This window comes from Pleurodeles waltl, chromosome 2_1 (genome assembly GCF_031143425.1).
Source record: "Pleurodeles waltl isolate 20211129_DDA chromosome 2_1, aPleWal1.hap1.20221129, whole genome shotgun sequence".
Taxonomy (NCBI): domain Eukaryota; kingdom Metazoa; phylum Chordata; class Amphibia; order Caudata; family Salamandridae; genus Pleurodeles; species Pleurodeles waltl.
Genome location: NC_090438.1, coordinates 289,489,723 through 289,514,351, shown reverse-complemented (window position 1 = coordinate 289,514,351; position 24,629 = coordinate 289,489,723). Strand labels below are relative to the sequence as shown.

Here is a 24,629-nt window from a genome sequence, read left to right as displayed (position 1 = left end):
ATATCTCCAACACCTGTATTGGATTTTTGTCAGTTTGGTGTCCTTTTGTTTTATAAATTGTTCTCTATTTTTCTTATTCAGGTTTTATGGTTTGCTGTTTAGATTTTATTACTATTTTGGTATTCTATAAATACTTTATACATTGCCCTGAGTTAAGTCTTTCTGTTCTGTGCCTTGGCTATCTGGGGGCAGAGCCCTAGTTACTTTAGTGATTTTGTGGGCTTCAATCTGACAAGAGTTGTGATTATGCCTTGTGGTGGACATTCACCCACCCCAAATAATCTACTTTTTTACATCGAGCATGTCTGTATTTGTATGTGAAATTCTGACCAGTGTCTGCTCGATTTAACCATTTAGCATTTTTGTAGCCAGTTCTATAGACTATCTTACTCTTCATGTTGGGCATTATTGCTTAAATGTTTTTTTACATTTCCAACGGGTTCCATGTTTATCCTTTTGATTTCATTTATAAATAAGGTTTTATTTTGTTTATAGTTTGAGATTAGACCCATCAAGTTATTATCTCATTATAAATATTCAGTTTGGAAATGCTTACAATATTAAAAAAGTGACATACCTAACATTGTTTCACAAAAATCCATAATCAGGAAGTGCAAGGAAGAGTGTCATGAAAGACATTTGTCTGTGCTTACAATTGTGCCTTGTAAAAATTTGCACTAGCCTTGTCAATGTATCATTGCCGTAACATTGACTGTCAGTCTTTGCTGTGTAGACGTTTCTGCATCTGTCTGGCCAATCTGTGCTTCATCACCACCTGACATTTACTCACTAATAACTGACTCCAACAATCCCTTTAGCAACTGCTGTATAGGTCGAACACACCAGATGGTGGCTGTGGTCTGCTGATGTTAATGTGCCTCACATACAGTTAGGACTGTGAGCCTGGAGACTTCACTGCCCTCCTCTGATTCTAAGGCCCAAGGCCAGATGGGTGCAAGGTTCTTGTTTGTTTCAGTGCAGTTCCTTTACCTAACTCTATGGACAGTCCTCCTTCAGGACCCTAGCAGGTTGTTGGCAGAGCCAGCAGTGAAGTGGAGGGCACTCCCTTTCCCACAGCCTCTGTGATTCGATCCTGATGTAGTGCTGATGTATCCCTAACACCCCACCCCATCCCTTCCATTTTATTTTTTTTGGCCACCTGAGAGCTGCGGCCCAGTTGGCAAACTGAACCAGTGGCCTAGTGGACATAAATAAGGGGAGGGATGTAGTGGAAATCGAAGAACTGGTCCTGATTTGGGGCTGATGGTTCAGGCCTACCGGGACTGTTGCAAATGCAGGTTTATGGGATTGCTGCAGCTCTGTTCTGCTGAGCGCTATTGGTAAGACCGATGAGCCAACGACCAGAGAAATAGTAGCTGACACCTCTTAGCATCTGCTGGAATATACATCAAAGTTACATCTCTTCGTGAACTTTGACCTAGCAATTGTCTTCTTTCCCAGCGCATTGGAGTAAGGTTTTAGTTTTAAAATAAATACTTAATACATATCCTGTGTGTTGTAGTGTTTGTCAGTGTGTTGTTGTTTAATAAAAGTTGATTTGGGTTTCACAGATTGTCCCTTTAACATCTCATGTGATTGATTGTTACTAAGAACACACCTGCTCAGCTATTGCTCAGTGGGCTTTGTAATGGTTGCAGCGCAACAGTTTTTTTTTCTGATTCAGGTTAGCACATTGACTAAGTCCTTAATGCCAGAGGGTCTAGAAAACGTATCATGAATGGAAGAAAGAATCCTGCCCAATAGGCAGGTGGGCCCAGGAACCCATCGCTTAGTGTTGATGTACAAAAAAATCTCTAAATTGAACACAATGAAATTGACTGCTCTCAGGAACACCTAAGAGGGGGACATGTTGCAGTATTTTTCCTTTTGTGGGTCAGCTGAAGAAAGCGACTTGTTACTGAACACAACACCCAAGAGAGCTTGACCCAGAACTAGAGTTCTTAAGAGGAGCCCAACACATATTGAGAATTGAATGGCCCACATCACAAAATCATAGAATCATCCAGTCGTTGTTTTCTTCCTAATGTAATTTCTGTTACGTTTTCCACATTTAACTATTGAAAGCTAATACTTAGAATCCACTAACTTTCTCTAGAACGTCCTCTGTTGTGCATCTCTGTTGTCCTTCAGTAAACTGTGTAAGTAGTGGCTATTGTCCCGCGGAGATCTGCTGCTCTGGGAGTGATGCCATTGGCTTGCCTTTGGCCCCACCTATATCAGCAGCCTTCCCAGACAACATAGCAGATATGGAAAGGCGAAGCTGAGGAAGGAGCAAACTCCTCTGGTCCTTCCACTACGTGCCCAAGATGAGGTGAGGGCTCTTGACATCTGTGGGAGTGGTGGTCGTGGGAGGCTGGCGTTGGATCCCCTGGCCTTCTCAGGGTGCAGAGCGGAACTGCGTCAAGAGTTAGCATCAACCACAAATGACTGTCGAACAAGGCCTTGAACTGCCAAACACGAGTGTAGAGGCAGCGGGCCACCTATAGATTTGTTTTGAAACAACGTTTGAAATGCCTGGGGCCAGTATCCACTGGAGGCTGGCACCTTCTAGTGCTGAATCGAGTGGTGGCTCCCACTAGTTGGAATGGCATTGTAGCTTATAAAACCTACTGTAGCCAAATTCTCCCCAAAGGGTGCAGGGCAGTAGTGCAAGCAACGCTTCTGTTGAGGGGGTATGTGACTGTGATCGTTTACAACATACACATTGAGGTTGTGCCAAATTAAATGATGAAGAGTAAGCTGAATAGCAGGGTTGCAAGATTGGCTTATTGGAGAGTGTCTTAGTATTGTGTGAAATATACAATACCTACAAGCGGCAATATGGCATGGATTGAATTCATTACTGTATGCTACATCTGACAGGTCTAACCAACAATAAAATCTGTTTTGTGTTGTAACCAAAGTGAATCATAACTTAGCGTAATGCTTTGTCTTTTCCCCTCTGGTGGTTTATGTTTGTGTTTTTCTGTTCACATAGCACATCCAACAGTTTTACAACCCTTAATGGAGGGTGGCTGCAAGGCGTGACTTGTGGGCAAGCCGTGCACTAATCCTGCCTTGGGTAAACTGACAACACACTTACCCAGCCACAGGCAACTACCCCCTGCTGTGCAGTCTCTTGGCCATACACAGCAGGGGCTGGTTTATAGCTCAATTTCTGTGCCCAATTCTGCTGTCGGCGGCCAAACCCTATTTTTTTTTTTTTTTTTTTAACGCATTTTGTTCCGGATCTGCTTACTCCTGAAAGGCACAACAAATGTCTATGAAGTTTTCATGGGTTTGCACCCCTCTGGGGCCTTTTACTTGAGCCAGGGGGACGGTCCCTCTTAACCCTTGTGAATCCTTTATTTTATTTATTTTATTTTTTGTAATCTAGGGTGATGGCATTGTGGGATGGAGGGCGCTCTCTAGTTAAATCACAGTTCATTTTTTTTTTTTTTCCCATTAATCATGGGTTCGTATAATCGGCTCCGTAGACCTCCAAGATTGAATGGTCAGGATAACCTATATTTTTCACCCCTTCATGGCCACAAAAAAGACATTTCAATGCTGATGCTAATTTCTTGAAAACTACTGGATGTCTTTCCACCAACCAAACCAAGCAAAGGCACTTCCTTGAGTAAAGCACCACTTTCATGCCAAGAAGAGAATCTTATGTGAATTAAAATGAGAAACGTTACTTCTTTTGACCTACCTGATTTGTTTGGCACTCTCTTGAGCAGTCAGCACAAAGAGCTGCCACGCCGAACCCAAAGTGGATGCATTTTGTTTTGTGCGGATTTGTCAAACAGCTGCCAAGTTCTGAGCAAAAGAAAAAAATCCACTTTCAATGGAAACTTTGACTTAACCATATCTACACACTGCTGATTACCAGTGCGTAACATTTACACAAACACACACACACACACACACACACACATATATACGTGTGTGTGTGTGTATATTACCTACTGGAGATGGGCAGTAGATAGTTATAGTTAGGACCTAGTTTTCGTAGGAAAAGCATTTTTTTGTTTTGCCCATAACTTTGGTGCTGTTTGATGAATCTTCATGAAATTCTCAAAACTAGTACACACGTCAATTTAGATGCTGTGTATACAGTTTCGGGGTGATTTGTCAAGTTGAGGGGATCCTAAAATGTGTTTTCCCCCATGCAATTTCCCATAGAGACTTTAGACATGACCACAGCCTGAACTGCTAGAAGGAATGGCACCAAATTTGGCAGAAAGCTAGCTCTTAGTCCAGAAAGCGCCCTTTTGTTATTTGGTGTCAATTTTTTCAGTAGTTCTGACGTTATTTAAGGAAAAAAAAAAATAGATATCTAGGAACGTGGATCCAGAGGAAAGCAAGTCCCTGATTGGCTAGCCGCAACCCGAGAGGAAAGGTGAGACTGCCATTTTCTTTCTGGCATCGGGCAGGGGGAGGAAAAAAATAATAAAAAAACTAACATAAGGGGCCATGATAAAGGTATTGCTCCACCGCGGTGCTCTGCGCCTCTCCCCACCCCCCCAGTTTAAACTTGCAAAGGATCTGTTGATCCAACAAACAATGAATTTAAAAAATCCACTAACACACCAAAAACCACAGCCAAGGGCCATGCGTGGCGTGGCGTGACGTGGGGTTGGGTGCATGCAACACCCAGGCCCAGCAGCTAACCCCTGCCGTGCATGGCCAAAGGAGGTTGTATTAACATGTGATAACTGGATATTATTTTACGTTGAAAAAAATATGTCTTTTGATTCACCAGGTACTCCACTGCTTTCAGTGATTTTAACTAATCAACTGAGCCATCATTAATCGTAATGTGCAGGATTAATATAGAAAATGAAGTGGACAACTCTAACAGAATGCAGCCATCCAGCTCCTAGATTTCATTTCAGGTACTATCCACATTTGTCCAGTACTAATTTGCTGCTATCCTGAGATCTGTATGACTGTGCAAACTAAAGATTAGCAGGCCAAGACAAAGCAGGCATTAGTTGTTAGTCTTGCCCATTTAGCCTAATATGTCGGAGGGTAACCCTTTGCACATCTATGTGCTCACTTGAGCAACTCATTGGAGCAGCACAATGAAAGGTTTTAGCCCATTCTTTCCTACATGGAGTACTGTGGGCACAGAAGCAAAAACAGTGAGTATTTTCAGTTAAAACACTTTTACAAAAGCAGACAGTGGCAGATCCTGAAATACCTTTTGCTGTCTCCTCTAGTAGAAGTTATCACAAGGATTGCCTCGAAGGATCTAGGTTTAGAGAATTATATACTTCTAAATAAGGTCCATAGCCACAGAAAACATTGTACCTTATAAATATGCTTTTTAAGGTACTGTCTTTAGTAAGAAATTCTCCACAAACCCGCATAGATGATATTTGTTTTTATATATAAAAATATGTGCAATATGTTGCACCATGAACTTATATTTTTGATATCACTGCAATATGTCAAAATCACTTACAACATATATGGAATTTATATTTTATTTTTATGCATTTCAGGTTATCGGGCTTACATCTCTGAATTGGCACTGAATATCTCTGGAAAGGTAATTTCTTCATGGTGTGATTTAAGGGGTAAAATAAGCAATTCGAGAACATTAAAACATTAACTGAATTCTTCATGTGTGCCACTGAAATTGTTCTCTTTGGGCAAGCATGCTCGAATGTAGAGGTCAAGAAAAGATTACATTTGTGCAAAGCTCGTATTTTTTGTGTAATAAAGGTTGTCGTAATTATGTTTATGGTGAAACCTATCTTCATGACAAAATTGTCGCTAATTCTTCTAATGACAATGGAGTCCTATTTCTCTTGATGGTTTTGAAAATGCTTCATTTACAGAAAGTGATTTTGTGCCATTAGTGTTACTGAGCTTCACTCGCATTGATTTTCCTGGATATAATGTTTTAGGAAACAAACTATAAGCATGCTGGATAGTTCAGCAATTGCTTTTTTGTGTGGTATGATGTACTCCAACTTTAAAATATCAACAAAAAAAAATGAATAAACCTACTAAGCAGCTACACTTAGGAGAAACTATTACCCTTAAACATACATACAAAAAAGGGTCCAGCCAGGGAATAAAATTGTCCCTGGAAATTTATTTCCAGCCAGCTCCATATTATCAAATATGAGTAAGCTTGACATGCAAACTAATGCTTTTTTAAGGTTTTCCCCTGAAAGTGCAGAAATAAAAATGAATCATGTAGTGGGCTTTATGGCACAATTTCCTTAAAATATCGACTGAAAATCCAAAGGATTTGCATGCGTATGTTAATGGGCATAATGAAAACTTCCAATACTTTATCCACCAGATTAGCCAGGAGAAACAGAATTACAGGCATGCGCGGGAGAAGCAATAATGTGTCCGATACAAACTATTACATGCAACAGTGAAAATATTTCTCTTGGTTGAGTGTGCCTCCCAGAATAAGGGTGTGGTTACGAGTGTGGCAGTCCTTTGACCACTACACTTGAGGTGGTGGTCGGACCGTGCGGTTGTGTCGGTCCGACCGCCACATTACGAGGTTGGCAGGCAACCCCACCAACCTACCGCTGACGGTCACAGAGGTCGGAATTAGCCAGGGCGGCGCTGAAGTCAGCGCCGCCCTGCTGATTACGACCTGGTTCTCTGCCAGCCTTTTCATGGTGGTTTCACCGCCATAAAGAGGCTGGTAGAGAACAGGTGCAGGGAGGCCCATGCACTTGGCAGTGCAGGGGCCTGTCCAGCACCCTTGCAATGCTCACCTTCTGCTGCTGCCACTTTCACACTGAGCTGACAGGCAGAAACCTTGGTTTCCACCAGTAAGCCCAGCGTGAAAGTCGTAATGGGCCTGGCAGGGAGGTAGCCAGTATGGCGGCAGCCTCTCCATCGGAAGTTGGGTGGACGATTCATCCCGTCCACCAAACTTGAAATCGGGCCCTAAATGCAGATACGAAACCTTCTGCCAGTAGATTTATTTTAGCTGCAGCAGATACCAGAGAGCTAGGAGATTGATAGACCCTTCATTTTGTTTCCCCCACATTCCTCCTATCTTTCTAGCCCTTCCACTCTGGCCTTTTTCTACAACTCTGGCCACCATTGAGTAAACACTTTTATATTCATGTGCATTCAGATATTGTAATTTATAATTGCTTTTATATATCGCTTACTACCCTTGACGAGGCGTTTAACCAGTTTACGGTGGGCAGCACTAATAGAGCATACATAATGTCACTGCTCACAACAGGACAGAGTGCAGACTTGGAAAATAATCTTGTTTATTTAGCTGCAGCGCTGCAGAGGGCCCGCTACACTTCAAACCAGCAACTCTGGTGAATAAAACATACACACAATTATATATATTTTCAAGATACCATTGGAAATAATTGCAACCACTGTGATAATGTTGTTTCCTGACTCATTATTTTCAAACACCCTTGAAAGGATGTGGCTATACATGTTCCTGACAGATTTACCACTTCGGGACGTCTTAATTTTAGACTTCTTATTTTTCCCTCATTAGTTTCAAACACAAATTTAGAAAAGACCTAACTAGAGCCTTTCCACGGTAAAAACACACATCTCAGCAGAATTTCCTGCAGCCTCAGCTGGTCTCTCATGCACAAGAACAAGTCTTGAATCTTGAGCTATTACAAGACAAGAAAGAATAATACTATTCAGCAGTTTCGTAACGGCAGGAGCAGTTTGAAGTTAATGGTATGTAAACAGATGAACATTTCTCAGAAATAGAATAACACTTAGGGGGATTCACTAGTCAACAGGAATAAGTAAAACGTGGCTGGCACAAAATAAATAAGAACTGCATGAAACATAGAAGTTACGCTTTCTCAGTCCTTCCTTTTGAAGTAATATTCAGTCGTTTGTTAAAAATTAATTTATTTCTGTTTTTATCATATCATATATTTCATCACAATTATCAACTTGTATGGCCCTTGGTCATGCCATCATCACTGTAGTAATGTGAGGACAAAATGTAAATATATAGGCTGACAATCAGCATTGGTAACAACTTCACTAACAGACAACCCCCAACTAGTAGGCTAAGTATTATTAGTGCCCATTTAAACTGAACTGTCCATCATGACCCCCATGAACCAAAGAACAGTCCTATTTTGTAAAGTCACTAAACGTACTGCAGCTTCTTTCACTTTTAGATGAGCTATTCCCGCAGATATTTTATTTATTGTTGTCTCCAGCAATCTACCCATCCTCCTGGTCTTCATAGAATTGAGAGATATCACTATCCAATCTATAAAGAGACTGTTTGCAAGAGCAGAATCTTTCTCCCACTGAATCTTCTTGTTGTTTTTCCCTTTCTCCCTTCACTTTTTTAAAATCAACCATCTGATACCTCATATTGTATCTACTGTGATGTCTGACACAGCGAAATACAAATCCAAGGTCAGAAGTACCTGCCCAATTTAAAGGTAGTCAGGTATAGACTTTCACTCCACATATCCAGTAGATTTCCCCCCCTCCCTACTTATAAAGGTACGCTAGGCCACGAGATTTATACTCAGATGACCACTTCCTCACATGGGAAGAAGCGTTAGAGGTGTTTCCATTCAATGCTGGGCATTGCTTACACTAAACTAAAATATCAGCAACAGTGCAAGAGATTTGGCCTTGTTTTCCTGGGGAACCCGCACAGTCGCAGACTTTGGTGGCAATGCTCACACTGTCAGTGGCTCGTAAACTAATTTCCCACTTTATCGTGCATTGAGGGCAGACCTAACACCCCTCATACCTAAGGCCCACAAAAAATGGGAAGACATTCTAGGGGAAGAATTCTCCAATCGGGACCAGGAAAGAATTCATGGGGGTGCACACACAGTGAGTTCCAACACACGTGTCAAGCTAATAAAATTTAATTGCATACATCCGACATATCGTACACCTAAAACTTTACACGGTACCTACCCCACTTGCTCTGCAGAGTGTGTTCGTTGTGGAGTCCTGGTGGCTGATTTTCTACACATAGTGTGCAAAGACCGCAGATCATAACCTTCTGTATAGGGGTATTGGATGCCTCAGACAAGGCAACTAGGTGGTGGGGGTACCTCATACCCCTACAGGCATTGTTGTTGGGGCTCATTCCTGCCCCGGTGAAGAAGTCGCAAATGTCATCTATTAGGCTTGGTACTAGCGAAGCGGCACATAGCTATCAAATGGATAACTGTGAGGGCCCCTAGCTATGCGGATTGGCACTGTGATATGTTCGAATGGGCAGTGGCAGAGGAGATCTGAATGAAACATGTGCGTCATGATGATCAAGTAGCTGATGATTTAATGGCATGGGCCAGGTGCTTTCTGAGCTAAAAGAGAGAGAGAATGGACCCCAGATGTGTCGGAGATTAGGAGTGCGAGAACAGTCAGGAGCCCCCGACACTGACACAGCGGGGGAGTGTCATTGTCCCCCCTGACCACATGGGGGAGATGGATGGACTGGTGACTCATTGGATATGCTTGTATAATACACTGCCAAAACCACTTAAGTAAAACTGCCTTTTAAAACCTGAAAATTCTATATACTGACTAACTAGCAGCATGAGGGAGTAGGAACGGTCATGGGGATTGTTTAGTCATATCGTACAACCATATTATTATGATTACTGTTTTGTACATATATGACTAAATGTTCAATTGAAAACAATAAAATATATATATTTTTAAATGTATGCTAGGCCATGAACAATTGGTAAGTGTAGTATTATATACACTGTCCCCTATTGTGAAGGACTTTGGTAATATTTGTGCCCCATTGACATGTATGCATAATTTTCCTAGAGTGTTGGCTGATAACATAAGATATGGAATATTGGAGTCTTCTATTCCTGAATTTTTCAGGCACATGAGTAAATCTTAGATCTCCTAGACATGGTAGTAAAATTTAGCAAATCTTGGTTTGCTGAATCCTCACCTGTATTATCAACTGGTGTAGGAAAGTGCCTCTTTTTAACATGGTTACCCTCCACTTTTTGCCTGGTATCTGACATGATTTGGACTGAAAGTACACTGGGTTCCTGCTAACCAGGTACCCAGAGCCAGATCTCTTTCCCAAAACTGCACAGTTGTTTCCCGATTGATAAATTATTTAGCAGTCTCTGTAAGTCCCTAGTAAATGGTACCCTGGTACCTTGGGCCTGGGGTGCTAAAAGGGCTGTGTCAGACCTGACAGCCTTAGGGTGGTCTCCCCAAACTTTTTGCTTGCCTCCCTCCACTTTTTTGACGCTGTTGTTTCGGGTTTTAGGACTCAGCACACTTTACCACTGCTAACCAGTGCTAAAGTGCATATGCTCTCTCCCTTAAAACATGGTAACATTGGTTCATACCCAATTAGCATATTTGATCTACTTGTAAGTCCCTAGTAAAGTGCACTACAGGTGCCCAGGGCCTTTAGATTGAATGCTACTAGTGGGCTTGCCCACATACGTAGCCCCTTAACCATGTCTCCGGCCTACCATTGCAAGGCCTGTGTGTGCAGTTTTCACTGCCACTTCGACTTGGCATTTAAAAGTACTTGCCAAGCCTTAAACTCCCCATTTTCTACATACAAGTAACCCCTAAAGTAGGCCCTAGGTAACCCAGAGGGCAGGATGCTATGTAGGTAAAAGGCAGGACATATATCTGTGTGTTTTATATGTCCTGGTAGTGGAAAACTCCTAAATTTTGCTTTCCACTGCTGTGAGGCCTGCTCCTTTCATAGGCTAACATTAGAGCTACCCTCAGTTACTGTTTGAGTGGTAGATTCTTATTAGAAAGGGGTAAGCAGGTCATATTTACTATGGCCAGAATGGTTATACAAAATCCTGCTTATTGGTGAAGTTGGATTTTATATAACTATTTTAGAAATGCTTCTTTTAGTAAGTGAGCGTTTCTCTGCACTTAAGTCCTTCAGTGCCTTATAGCCTGTCTCCAATCCACGTCTGGGCTGGTTGACAGCTCCCATGTGCATTTCACCCAGACAACCACAAACACAGGATGCTCAGTCACACCTGCACACATCTGCATACTGAATGGATCTTCCTGGGCTGGAAGGGTGGAGGGCCAGCCACTTACATTTCAAAGGATAGTGGCCTGCCCTCACACAATGGACTGCCAAAACCCCTACTGGGACCCTGGCAGGCAGGGTTGTACTGAAAGGGGACCTTGTGCACTTCAAAACCACTCTTTCAAGTCTCCCCTACTTCAAAAGCACTTTTGAGAATATATAAACTGGGTCCCTGACCCTACCAAGTGAGACACTTCTTGGGACGGACACTCTACACCAGAACCTGCAACCTGCCAAGAGAAGCTGCCTGGCTGCCCAAAGGACTCACCTGGACTGCTTTGCTGTAAAGGACTGCTGCATTGCTGTTGCCCTGCTGCCTTGCTGGCCTCTAGCTCTGCTGAGAAGTGCTCTCCAAGGGCTTGGATTGAGCTTGCCTCCTGTTCCTGAAGTATCAGGACCAAAAAGACTTAATCTCTGAAAAGAATCTCCTTGTGCGGCAAAAATCGATGCACAGCCTGCCGGAATCGATGCACAGCCTACCCAGCGGTGAGAAAATCACTGCATCGCCGAACTGGAACGACCCAGCCTGGTTCCCTGAGTAGAGATTGACGCAGCGCCAATGTTGCGACTGGAACTTCAAAGCACAACCCACCAGATCGACGAATCGCTGAGCTGGAACGATGCAGCCCCACTTCCTATGAAAGGAATCGACGCAGTGCCAGCCGTGCAGCAGAAGTCCGCTGCATCGCCCACCGGATCGACGCAACAGCTGTGACTTCGTCCCGCATGCCCAGGATTCCCATTCATCGTCTCTAGGTGTCAAAAGACCCCGCATCGCAAAGAGGATTCAAGCCTGTGCGCCGGAATTGGACGCAAAGCCCTTGCTGTGTGGAAAAGAATCGATGCATCGTCTGTGTGCACCCAGAAATCCGATGCACACCTACCTTTCGTCACACGTCTCCTCCTCTGCAGTCTTCATGCATGTAATCCTGATGAATACCAAGTTCTTTGTGCTTGCAAGAGACAATTGTTGCTTTTAAGAACTAAAGACGCTTCTTATCATTACAAAAGTAATATTTAAATTTGTGATGATCAAATCTTGATCGTTTTGACCTTAATTTAATCAGATAAATACCTTGTTTTTCTAAACCTGTGTGGTGTCTTTTTGTGGTGTTCTCACTGTGTTATTGCATGATTTATTGCACAATCAGTGCTCAATAACAAGCTACCAGAGGGTGGGCACAAGATAATTTGGATTGTGTGTGACTTACCCTGAATAGGATTGTGATCCCTATTTGTACAAAGGTGTATACCTCTGCCAACTAGAGACCCCATTTCTAACCGGGTCTCTAAGGGGTGAAGCACAAATTGTGCCACCCTAAAGAATCCTTCACCAAGCACATGATAGGCTGCCATTGCAGGCTCCGTGCCTTGGTGCAGACACAAATTTACTCAACATGCACACAGCCTGTGTGTCATGTACCCTAATACTGCATGCAAAATATGTAAGTCACCCCTCTAGCAGGCCTTACAGGCCTAAAGCAGGGTGCATTATATTACATGTGAGGGAATATCTACGCAAGCAGATATGCCCCTGCTTTGTCTTTGTCAATTCTCAGACACAGTAAGTGACCAAGGGGAGCTATTATAAATACGTGTGCTGGAGACTGGTCTATACGAGTACCCCAGCTACACAAGGCTTCACTGAAGATAGGGATGTTTGGTATCCAACATCTCATATTGGTTAACCCACACTGATGCCAGTGTTGGATTTACCAATACATGCACCCAGAGGGCACCTTAGAGGTGCCCCCTGAAATCCTACCAGCAACTGGTGTGCTCGCTGACCAGTTTCTGCCAGCCCGCCACCCTAGACATCGTTCTGGACCCCTAGGGTAACAGCCTTCTGCTCTCAGGAGGCACAGAACACAAGCCTGTCTGGGAAGAGGGTGTAACACCGCCTCCCACAGGATGACCCGCTGATTAGCCTTCCTAAGGTGGCAAGCCTCAAACGGCTGCCACCTTTGAAATGCAAATCTAGCTCCCTTCACAGGAAAAGAAGCCACCTCTGTGTCCAGAGCCAATTTGGCTCCTGGACAGGCGGGAAAATTAGCTAGTCTGGTAGGCGTGCCAACTCCTGGCTGGTATCACCCCTAAGGTGGTCTACTGTGAGGTGGACATGATTTTTCAGCAGTAGCCATCTTTGAGATTGCATGCCTAGGAATTCTGCGACAGGGTTATGTCCACTTCCCACAAAAAGTGGTTATATAGAGGGCGTAGTGACCCCAAGGGTCAGTAGACCATTGCTACTACCCTGCACACCCCAAAATGGCCCTAAATTCAGTACTTAGGGGAGCCACAGGCACCAGAGAAGCAGATCCTGATGACCTAAGAAGACCAAGGACACTGAAGAGCCGCAACAGCAGAAGGAGAGTAAAAAAGCAGCTGACTTGGCACCAACCCCGCTGGTCTTTCTTCATCCCTCATCAAAATCTGTACCAAAGTTGACTCCTTCTGCAGCTGTGACTCCAGAAACCCGGGAGGGCCGACTGCCTTCAAAAAAGACTCAAGCCCTCACCTGAACAGCGGACCTGTTCTCCAACAAACTCCAAAAGAAGGGACTCTGAAGCCTCGGAACCACCAAGACCCGGCATCTGAAGTCACCACTGCATCCAGTGACTCCGATCCAAGTTGAGGTGGACCACTGGTGTCAACAAGATTCCCCATCCCTCCAGAGTCTGAGTCCATCGTGGTTTCACCCCTCCTGGATTCCCTGACAACGCCTGCATCCTCTGCATGCAGCCCCCCTTCTATCGCGACCACTCTGGTCAGAAAAACCCAACACCTAAGGACACCTCTGCACTCGTCGCCCTTGAGCAGTGGAGAAGACAACCAAAAGTGCCTACCTGTGTCTGAGCATTGTGAGGCCTGAGCCCTGCTGTTGGTTCAGTCCAACTGGCCTCTTGGCCAAAGCCTGAAGTCTCTTTTTCACAGTGACTGATCTCCGTAGGAACACATTGGGCACCCAAGGCTGTTTTGCACTCTGCACCCGTCCGCCCCCGTGCCGCTAATGGTGTACTCTGGATGCTGCCTTGGACCTTGCCCACTACTCACCTTAACCCCAGGAGACTAGTCTTGTTAGTCGCTGTACTCGGTTTTCCTCCCGTAGAATAACATTGCAGAATTCTGAAATTATAGTGTCCCCTTTTTAAAATGAAAAGAATTCCTATTAAAACACCTACTTACCTGAATGATTTTTCTCTGATGCCTAAACATATATAAAGATACCTGCTATTTTTTATAAATTAGTGTGGATCTCTTTCTTGAGTCATGTGTCTAATTTATTAACTATTGCGTGTATTTGTAAAAGTCTTGCACTACTGTGTTGAGTCTAAGGCTGCTCAACCACACTACCTCTAATCACTTTGCATAGCAAGCCCTGAACCCTTGGACACAGTATTCCACATAAAAGGCCAGCTCCCTACAACTGACCTCTGTAAATAATTACTACAACCAGATGGCATTACCTTTTCTCTATATTGTTAGAAATTGGGTTTCTGGTTGGCTAAGGTATGCACCTAAGAAGGCAGACCCCATCACTCTATTAAGGGCAAGGGAGCTGCACACCCAAGAAAACCCCTGATCAACCACTTGGTAGCTTGGCCAGAGCAGTCGGGCTTATCCTAGAGGCAGAGTGTGTAAAGCATTTACAATACACACACACTCCAGTAACATAATAAATACACCAGAAAAGAAACTCCACACAATGATATATAAAAATATAGAATGTATTACACATAAACCGTAGACCGACACATCACAACTTACTGATTACTGCGCCAAATAGGCAGTTGTTAAACACTCAGTTAGTGCAATACGATAAAACTTATAACTAACGCACATTCTGAAAACCTTCCTCCCAGTGCATACAAGGCAGATCCTGAATAGGCTCATTATCACGACAAGACAAAAATGATATATACCATAATATCAGCTCATTAAAGGCAGCAGTTAGATTAGGGAGAGAAAACGCATGAATCACCAAAGCATCACCATACATAAATCATCACTATGGTCATCACATATCACCAGTAATACGGCAATAATACCATCCACCTGCACCTCTATTACATATTGGGCGGTAATGCGAGCACCAACCGTAGGCTACAGGAACACCTGCACGTCTACTGCAGTGAATATGGTAATCAAGCAGAAAAAGGCAAGAATGGGACCTCCGTCAAGGATTCCTTTTCATCCTGCCAGCAGATGTAAGAATACCTCTGCAAGGTATGCACAAGAAGGGGGGACCCCACACACTTCCCATACCAGTGGGGAGGCCACACAGGGACTGGCTGTCTGCAAACGCGCAGTTACACTTTAACCACACTATGCCTGTCTGAGGCTTCCTCAGATTAGTGTGTCAGCATCAGCCTCCTATAGCTCACTGGAGGGCCTCAATCCCCTCCTTTCCTGTGGACGCCTGGGGAGAAGGGCACACACATAGGATTCCACAGGGAGACCTCGCCAGGTCCTTTCCTTCGTACTACCATCCAGTGCGGCTGCCTCCAGGTGAGCCGGCGAGGGACTTGTCAGGCTTGCAGAGAGTTCCCTGATGTGGCTGTGATGTCAGAGGTTTTCTCTGTCCATTCCTTGTGCTCCTCCTCCTGGAATTCCCCTCTCTACTACAACGGCTCACTCCCTCTCACCTGAGAGGTGGCAGGGGAGTAAAATAGTAGATTCACAGGAGGCACCTTCTTTCTGAAGGAGTATGGCCTCCCCGGGACACAGTGCTCTGCACTCGCTGATCACTGCTCCGCACACTGCCCCCGGTCGCAATAAATCAATCAACCCGCGCTAATGATCTGGAGGGGAGAACACACACTGGAAAGTTAAATTTGTAGCAGAACGGGGGGAGGCACACCACACAATCCCTGGAGAACAACTGGGGAGCACAGAAGCAGGGAACCAGCAGCAGGCCAGCACATCAGGGTCCTGGAGGCAAAGGGACAGTCCTTCTGGTGACCCTGCAGGCCACAGGTCAGCACCATAACCAAGTCAATCAGTGGCAGTTCTTTCTTTCTTTCCGGAGCATAACAGTTCATCTGGCAGTGTGCAGTCTGTAGAGCCAGCAGCATCTGGTTACAAATCCATGCAGTGTCTAAAATTATGGGGTCACAGCCCCTGTACTTACACTCAAAATGTCCTTGATATAGGGGGAACTTCAAAAGAACTTAAGTCCCAGCCCTGGCTACAGACATCAGTAGGGGGTAAACAAGTCCTCTGTGTTAGGGCAGGAACACGGCTATACAAATGTAAGTGTGTCTCGCCTCCCTCTTTCCTACCCCAGTAAGATCATTCAGTATGCAGCTGTAATCCTGTTACACCTCCACCCTCCCTGTGTAATAGCTGTCTGGAAAGTATGCCCAGCTGTCACTCTACCCTAGACGTGGATTGGAGTCAGGCTGCAAAGCCCAAGAATCATAAGCATATTGAAATGCCCACTTTCTAAAAGTGGCATTTCTACAGTAGTTCGGGGAAATCCTCCTACAACAATAAGCAGGATTTCTCACTGCCATTCCAAGCATTCCAAACATACCAAACATGCCCACAGTACTCCACACAGAGAACAAATTACCACGTAAGTACCTTTAAGGCCATTCCCAATATTAGCCTATGAGAAGAATCAGCCTCGCAACAGTGAGAAACCAAATAGGCTGTTTGTCACTACTAGGGCATGCCACACAGCGAAGGTACATGTCCCACCTTCTGTCTACACAGCACCCTGCCCATAGGGCTACCTAGGGCCTACCTTAGGGGCTACCGATATGTTGTAAAAGGGGAGTTCCAGGCTTGGCAAGTAGCTTTAGATGCCAATTCATTTTGGCAGTAAACTGTGCACGCATGCCCTGTAGTGGCAGGACTGAGACAGGTTTGAAAGGCTACATCTGTGGGTGGCACAAGCTGCACTGCAGGCCCACTAGTAGCATTTCATTTACAAACCCATTGTATAGGAGATACTACTGTTCAAGGGACTTACAGGTAAAGTAAATGTGTCAAGCAGATGTAGGCCAATTATACCAAGTTTAGAGGAGGAAGTGCATGCACTTCAGCACTGATCAGCAGTATTAAAGTGCCCTGGGTCCTAAAGCCAACACAAAAAAACAGAAGGAGGAAGGCAAAAAGTTTGGGGATTAACCCTTCAAGAGCCAGGTCCAACAGAAATAGGTTTCATAAGTGAGTTTGCTTGCTTCTTGGAACCCAAGTAATAACCATTTCATATCTAATAAAACATGAATCATCATATAACAAAAGAATATGTAACCAGTGTATTCATTTTTATACTGTTGCTGGGAGTTTCAAACATATCCAACAGTCTGAAACCTTCCTTTCCCTGAAATAAGCATTCATAGTCTATATAGCAACATTGTGATGTAGGCAATATAACAGGCATTAATATTTCATAGATGATTATGGCACAACATATTAAGCAACATATAAAAAATGCTAACTTAATACAAGCAGATTTTGTAGAACTTTTCCTTTTTAGTTCTTTAAACGTCTTTCCTTTGCCTTCCATTTTTTCTCCAAAGCATGAAGATAAAAGGTTCACAGAGATTCCTAGCAATTAAGAGTCCTTTATTAATTTAGTTTTTTATTCCTTATGGTTCCTTTGCACTTTTTGTCTCAGAATATATTGGGATTTGTCGGTATACGCTGCTTGTGGTAAATCTGGTCCACGTTCATACTTTTCTTGACACGTTGATGCAGGTGCCCTCTTCACATGAGAGGCACGTGTCCAGTTTTTATCACTAGTACATTTTTCTCCAGTGTTGATCACCAGCAGAATTTGCACCGGACCCTCCCACCTCTGCTGCAGACAATTTGTTCTCTGAAAATGTTTTTTTTAATTTATTTTAATTTACTAAGACCCACTTGCCATGCTTGAGATCATGCCTCGGGGTCTGCAGAGTTTCCGGCAAGGCTTCCTACACCTGCTGGTGCAAAAGTTGTACTTGGTTAAGGCAATACAATAAGCTCTTATCAATTCATTAAACAAAATGCAATGTTGCAGCATGTTAGGGACCCCCAGGCAGACATCTGACACCTTTTGACGATTTCAAGGGGCTTAGGTTTGTTTGTTGAACCAGGTGTACTGTGCATACTCGTAAGTGCCAACGGCACAGCGTTCACCATGTTAGGGTTGTTTCAGCGCACATTTTTGCAATTTTGGCTTTCAGCATGCCATCCCGTTTCTCCACTGCGCCCACTGCTTGTGGATTATATACACAATGGAACTTCTGCTTGATGGCTAAGCCTTTGGTCACCCAGTTCATCACGTTTATTAAAACAATTATATAGAATAGCTCATTGTCTCAGGATCGTATTTTAAGCAGCCTAGTCCTTGGGAATAGTTCCTTCAGCAAGTTCTTTTCAACGCTCGTAGCATCTTTCAGCATAGTGGGGTAGGCTTTTATCCAGCCTAAAAACATACGGACTACCACCAGTACATACTGGTATTTTTTTTTTTGGAGACATCTCAATATATTCATTTTTACAAATGTTCCAATTGTGCCTCAAATGGTATACAATGTCCTTTTTCCATTGATATTCCCCTTCCAGCACTATGTCCAAAAGTCATGCATGTTTGACATACAGCTTCAGCATGTTTGCGAAAGTTCTAGTTGTACCAAAACTGTGAGAAATGTCTGCACACTGCATCCCACCCCAAATGGACGGACCTTTGTACAGTTAGTGTCATATTTCGAGCCATTGCATCAGGAAATCCTATTCTTCACCAAGGTCCTACCCAAATATCATTCAATAATGTTCCTTCCTTTTGCCATTTTTGTATCTCCTGGGGGATTGCTGACGGCTGCCGTTCTTGAGGACTTAAGTGTACAGGATCAAATTGTCAATATATTTACACAATGAGATATAGACATTATTAATTCAACAATTTTACAATGAGGAGGCCATGTTTAATTTTCTCTCTTGGGGACGTGAGAAACCCTCTTTCTTGCCACAGCTTTCCAAAGCTAAGGGCTACTCCGAATGCATACTAACTATCGGTATACACATTTGCTATCAATCCCTTGCTTAGTTTGCATGTCGTAGTCAATGTGCTGATCTGTTGTTGTGCAGATATGTATGCGATTTTACAAGTTTAAACAACAGTTTTTACTGTGGTAACAGCATATGCAGCAGTAGTATCCATGTTTGGCGATTAAAAAAAAAGGTCCAGTCTACCCATCGATCCCCATCTCTTTCCTGAACGGGAACATCTGTTAGATCCATTTGTCTAGTAGTCTGCTCTTCAGTTATGAAGACACAATCGTGTGGTATGGCCATTTTCTTTTCAGGCAGGGGCATTAGTGTGGCTGGGTTCAAGGTGGTACATTGATTGCAGAATAACATTGGGGGGCACACAATTGTAACTCATAATGTGACAATCAAACATTGGTTAAATGCTGTTTTTTTTCTTTTGTTCAAAATCAGATCAACTGCATGTGGAATGTATACATGCCATATATTTCCTAATATCAAACTTTTCAGCCTGTGGTAAGGATACTGCTGCAGCTGCAATAGCTCTCAATTTGGAAGACCTCTAAGTACGGGGTCTACACCATAGAAAAATAAGCACACAGTCTTTTGCAATCCCCTGTTGCGGAGTAAGAAGAGCTAGGGCACGTTCTTCATTTTCATGTATTTCGTCATGTATGGCCCCATCATCCTTTCTCTCCTTTTGTAAGGTTTCATTATGCCACTTCACTACTTGTTGGTCCTCTTAACACTTTTGTTTCATCTCTCTTCTGGCAATACTATGGAAAACATCTGATCTAAGTCCCTTATTGTCAACTGTCCTATCTTTTTAGTACTCTTTCTTGTGTAGATTACCATTCCTTTGCATTTTCCCTGACGTTTGGATAGTCTTTACCAAAAGGTAGTAGGTCTGCCTTAGTCCAAGTTATGTGTACATGAAACACAGGCTGTATATGGTTAAACCCAGGAACGTATCTGTTAAAAATTGAGTTTCTGGTTGGCTAGGGTATGCACCCAAGCCAGGCAGATCTCAACCATTGTAGTCAGGGCGAGGGAGTTACACACCCAAGATAACACTTGCTCACACCCTTGGTAGCTTGGCACAAGCAGTCAGGCCTATCCCAGAGGCAATGTGTAAAGCGTTTGCACAACACACACACAACACACATGAAGCACCATCCCTACTGCAAAGGAAACACAACACCAAGTTATAGAAAGATAAACTGTATTGTACACAACATCATTAGACCAGACACAACGTCTCAGTAACACCCTGCTACCCAAGCAGTTGTCAGAACATTACACAGTACTGTTACTGTGCAAAAATCAGCAGTAGTCACATATAACCCACAGGTTACTCACTATTCTGCAACATGAGCAGTAGTCAGGAAAACCATTACTACAATATTGCACATGTCATAAGATCCTCATATATGCCCATGCCAAGAACATTAGGAAACATATGCCAAATCATAAAAATATATTAGCATAGAATGCCCATAAAAGGAACGTTAGCAAACACATGGCAAATCATAGGAATCATATCAGCATACATGTTGGGTCATAGAAGCATTACTACAAGAGGCACATGTCCTAGCAAGACATATTATCAGAAATGCACATATCACTATAGAACCCATGTCATAATCATATTGCCAAAGAAAGATAACCAGCCATTATCAGCAGTACCCCATCACCTATATTATATCAGAGGCGGTAACACCAGCCTCACAAGTGAACACAGGAGCTCCTATGCTCCGTTAGCGGCACTTGCTGTGCCCAGCAATGACGGGGAACCTCCATTGAGGTTTTCCCACTGTTCTCGGGCACAAATTACAAAGATGGGCAGGGCCCCCCTGGCACAACACAAACTAAGGGGCCCGGCGCATGGGGAGCTTCTGATGAGGCTTCCCTCATGGCGACGGACCTCAGTACTTCAGCAGGGGGCCAAAAAGCACTGTGAGGTGTTCACACCCCTAGCCTAGTAACCGGGGGAGGGGGACTCACCCCGTGTCCTGCTTCACTGGTGGCAACCGCCCGCGTCCTCGAGGCGGCTGCACTTATAGATGACCCCTGGGCATTCTGCGATCCTCCTGAGGAGCGCGCCCGTGTCACTCCTTCCATCATCTCGAGTGGCTGGCTGCTCGCTCTCGCGCTCTCTCTCTCTCTCTCTCGCTCTCTCTCTGGCAGCTCAGCCGCACGAAACCCAGGCTCCGGGAGTGGATGCCTGCTTGTGCCCCGGGGGTGCCTCTTGACGGCCTCCCGTGCCCCGGGGGTACCACCGGGAGCGTTCCTGCTCCCATCTTCCTCTTTCTCGTACCCCGGGGGCGCGTACACTGCGCTTGTCGATTTCCAAACACCTGGGTCACGGCAGTGATTTCCTCGCTCCAGGCACACAGACAAAGTGCTTCCAAGGCGCTTAATAAAAAATCAGACACAGGCGCTCTCAAGGTGCTCTGGACAAATACAGTGGAGCGCTCACCAGGCGCTATGCCCATAAAAAGAAATCGCTCCTCATGTGCTACCAGCAATGAAGTTCAAAGGTTGCAGAGGGCAGGAGCCTCAGCACCCAGTCTCTGGGGACACCAAAGTGGAGCACAGGGCGGCAGGGCCCAGCAACAGGTCAGCACAAAGGTGATGCACCTCTGTGACACCTCCACCTTCCCTGTGTACAGACTGTCTGAAAAGTATGCACAAAGCCCAGCTGTCACTCTGCCCAGACTTGAGTTGGAGTCAAGCTGCAAAACACCAGTGTCATAAGCCCAGAGGAATGCTCACTTTCTAGAAGTAGCATTTGTAGAACGGTAATAAAAATCCACCTACACCAGTAAGCAGCATTTCTCACTACCATTACAACCATGCCTATGCTACCCTTCATAAATCAGACAATATCCCCAAGACATAAGGCAGGGCATTTCCAATGCAATCCTATGAGAAGGCAGCACTCACAAGAGTGAGAAACGAAATTGGCTGTTTGTCACTACCAGGACAGGCCACGCAATCAGGCACATGTCCTGCCTTCTAAATACATAGCAGCCTGCCCATAGGGCTAGCTAGGGTCTACCTTAGGGGTGACTTACATGTAGTAAAAGGGGAGTTCTGAGCCCAGTCAAGTAAATTTAAATGCCAGGTCCCTGGGTCAGTAAACTGCGCACGCAGGCCCTGTGCTAGCAGGCCTGAGACAGGCTTAAAAGGCTACTTCTGTGGGTGGCGCAAGGAGCGGTGCAGGCCCACTTTTAGCATTTAATGTACAGGCCCTGTGTATAGGGATACCACTGTACAAGGGACTTACAAGTACATTAAATGTGCCAATTCGGTGTACACCAGTCATACCAACTTTAGAAGGGAGAGCACCTGCACTTTAGCACTGATCAGCAGTGATAAAGTGCTCAGAGTCCTAGAGCCATGGCAAGAGGTCAGAAAAAATAGGAGGAGGAGGCAAAATGTCTGGGGATGAACCTTCAAAAACAGCCAGGTCCAACACAACCACCACCAGCCTAAAGCCTGGGGCGACCAATCAGTACCTTAATGGGCTTCCCTGGTTGGGGCGATAGAACATGAAACGTGGCCCGCAACTGCAGGGACGCGCTCCAGTTCTACTCCACTCTGATCCCAGTTGGGTCCCTCTGCCAATGCTTTCTATGCAACCTAGGCTGATCCACGGGGGCTCCCTAGCTGGCAATGGCATTAACCAGCCCCAGGCCATCCAGGAGCCTCTGGTCTCTGAAAACCACACAGAGTGGAGGGCGGTAGCCTCAAGTGCATTGCAATCTCTCTCCACTCCACTTCCAATCAGTTCAGGGAGTCTACCCAGCACCTAGGGTCTGCACCCATAGGTTCGACAGTGACCAGAGGTGAGGCTCTCCTCCCCCTACCCCTCTTTCTAGGGTCCTGCCACCTTGTCCTAGGAGTTGAACCACCAGAATCCAGAACTGTCAGGGCACTGGGTACAGCCGTCCTGCACAATTCTCCCACCAGCCCAGGATCACCACCCAGCAACTGGCTTCACAACCCTGTGTCATTACCCTTGTATTGCACCAGGGTCCTGGGTGAGTCTCTCCCTTTTCGGACCCCACTCCCAGAGTTCCACACCCCCCTACCCTGGGAAGTAACTCTAGAAGTTGCACATGGGGGTGAGCACACCAAACCCTCCCCATCAGTTCAGAGTTTACCTCCTGAACTTGCCCACCCAGTCCAGAGTCACCCCCCTCAGACCCGACAATTGCCCAGCGAACCAGGACTTCATGGGGAGCACACCTACCCCCCCATCAGGTCAAAGCTTACCCCTGAATCTGACCATCCAACCCAGAGTCACCACCCTGAGGCTGGACCACTGCCTTGCAAACCAGGGCTAACTGGGGGCTGGGGGGACACTTACCCCCCACAAGGGAAACACTTTCCCTAAGGACTGTGCTAGAGTCTGGATGGTGCAGGTCTCCTGACCTCTGCCCACCTGGCAGAGCCTGGATCCCACCGCTGCCACCAATGTTAGAAATGGGGTTTCTGGTTGGCTAGGGTATGCCCCTAAGCCAGGCAGAACCCACCCACTCTAGTCAGTGCGAGGGGGGGGGGGGGTCAAACACCCAGGATAACCCCTGCTCACCCCCTTGGTATCGTGGCACGAGCAGTCAGGCCTAACCCGGAGGCAATGTGTAAAGCGTGTGCACAACACACGTGATGCACTAATCCCGCCACTGCCACCAATGTTAGAAATGGGGTTTCTGGTTGGCTAGGGTATGCACCTAAGCCAGGCAGAACCCACCCACTCTAGTCATGGCAAGGGAGTTCCACACTCAAGATAACCCCTGCTCACCCCCTTGGTAGTTTGGCAGGAGCAGTCAGGCCTATCCCAGAGGCAATGTGTAAAGCGTTTGTACAACAACACACGTGACACACTATCCCCACCATAAAGGAAACACAACACCAAGTTATATAAAAATAAACTGTACTGTACACAACATCATTAGACCAAACACAACATGTCAGTAATACCCTGCTATCTAAGCAGTTGTCAGGACATTACACAATACTGTTACTGTGCAAAAAGCAGCAGTAGTCACATATAACGCACAGGTTACTCATTATTCTGCAACATAAGCAATAGTCAGGAAAAGCATTACTATAATAATGCACATCATAAAAACCTCATAAATGCCCATACCAGGAACATCAGGAAACACATGGCAAGTCATAAAAATATATTAGCATAGAATGCCCATAAGAGGAACATTAGCAAACACATTGCAGATCATTGGAATCATATCAGCATACATGTTGGGTCATAGAAGCTTTACTACAAGAGGCACATGTCCTAGCGAGACATATTTTCAGAAATGCACATATCACTATAAAACCCATGTCATAATCACGGTATCGCAAAAGAAAGATACCCAGCCATTATCAGCAATACCCCATCGCCTATTTTATATCAAAGGCAGTAACACCAGCCCCACAAGTGAACGCAGGCGCTCCTATGCTCAGTTAGTGGCATCCACTGTGCCCAGCGATGATGTTCCCCGCCGTTCGCTGGCACAAATTACGGAGGGTGGGGCAGCAACAACAGGGGCCCCCTGGAACAGCACAT

The 24,629-nt window shown here is 45.0% G+C and overlaps 1 protein-coding gene across 18 annotated transcripts in view; it reads left to right on the top strand.

The window, feature by feature from the left end:
• CCDC160 (coiled-coil domain containing 160) overlaps nt 1-24,629 on the top strand; it is a 175,759-nt gene that overhangs the window by 41,018 nt on the left and 110,112 nt on the right. For 10 of the 18 annotated variants that reach the window (XM_069212501.1, XM_069212509.1, XM_069212500.1 and 7 more), the window contains 2 exons: nt 4,769-4,901; nt 5,514-5,560. The gene's annotated coding sequence lies outside the window, so the exon portion shown is untranslated. The remainder of the gene's footprint in view (nt 1-4,768; nt 4,902-5,513; nt 5,561-24,629) is intronic. The other 8 variants (XM_069212510.1, XM_069212499.1, XM_069212506.1 and 5 more) reach the window with 1 other exon arrangement.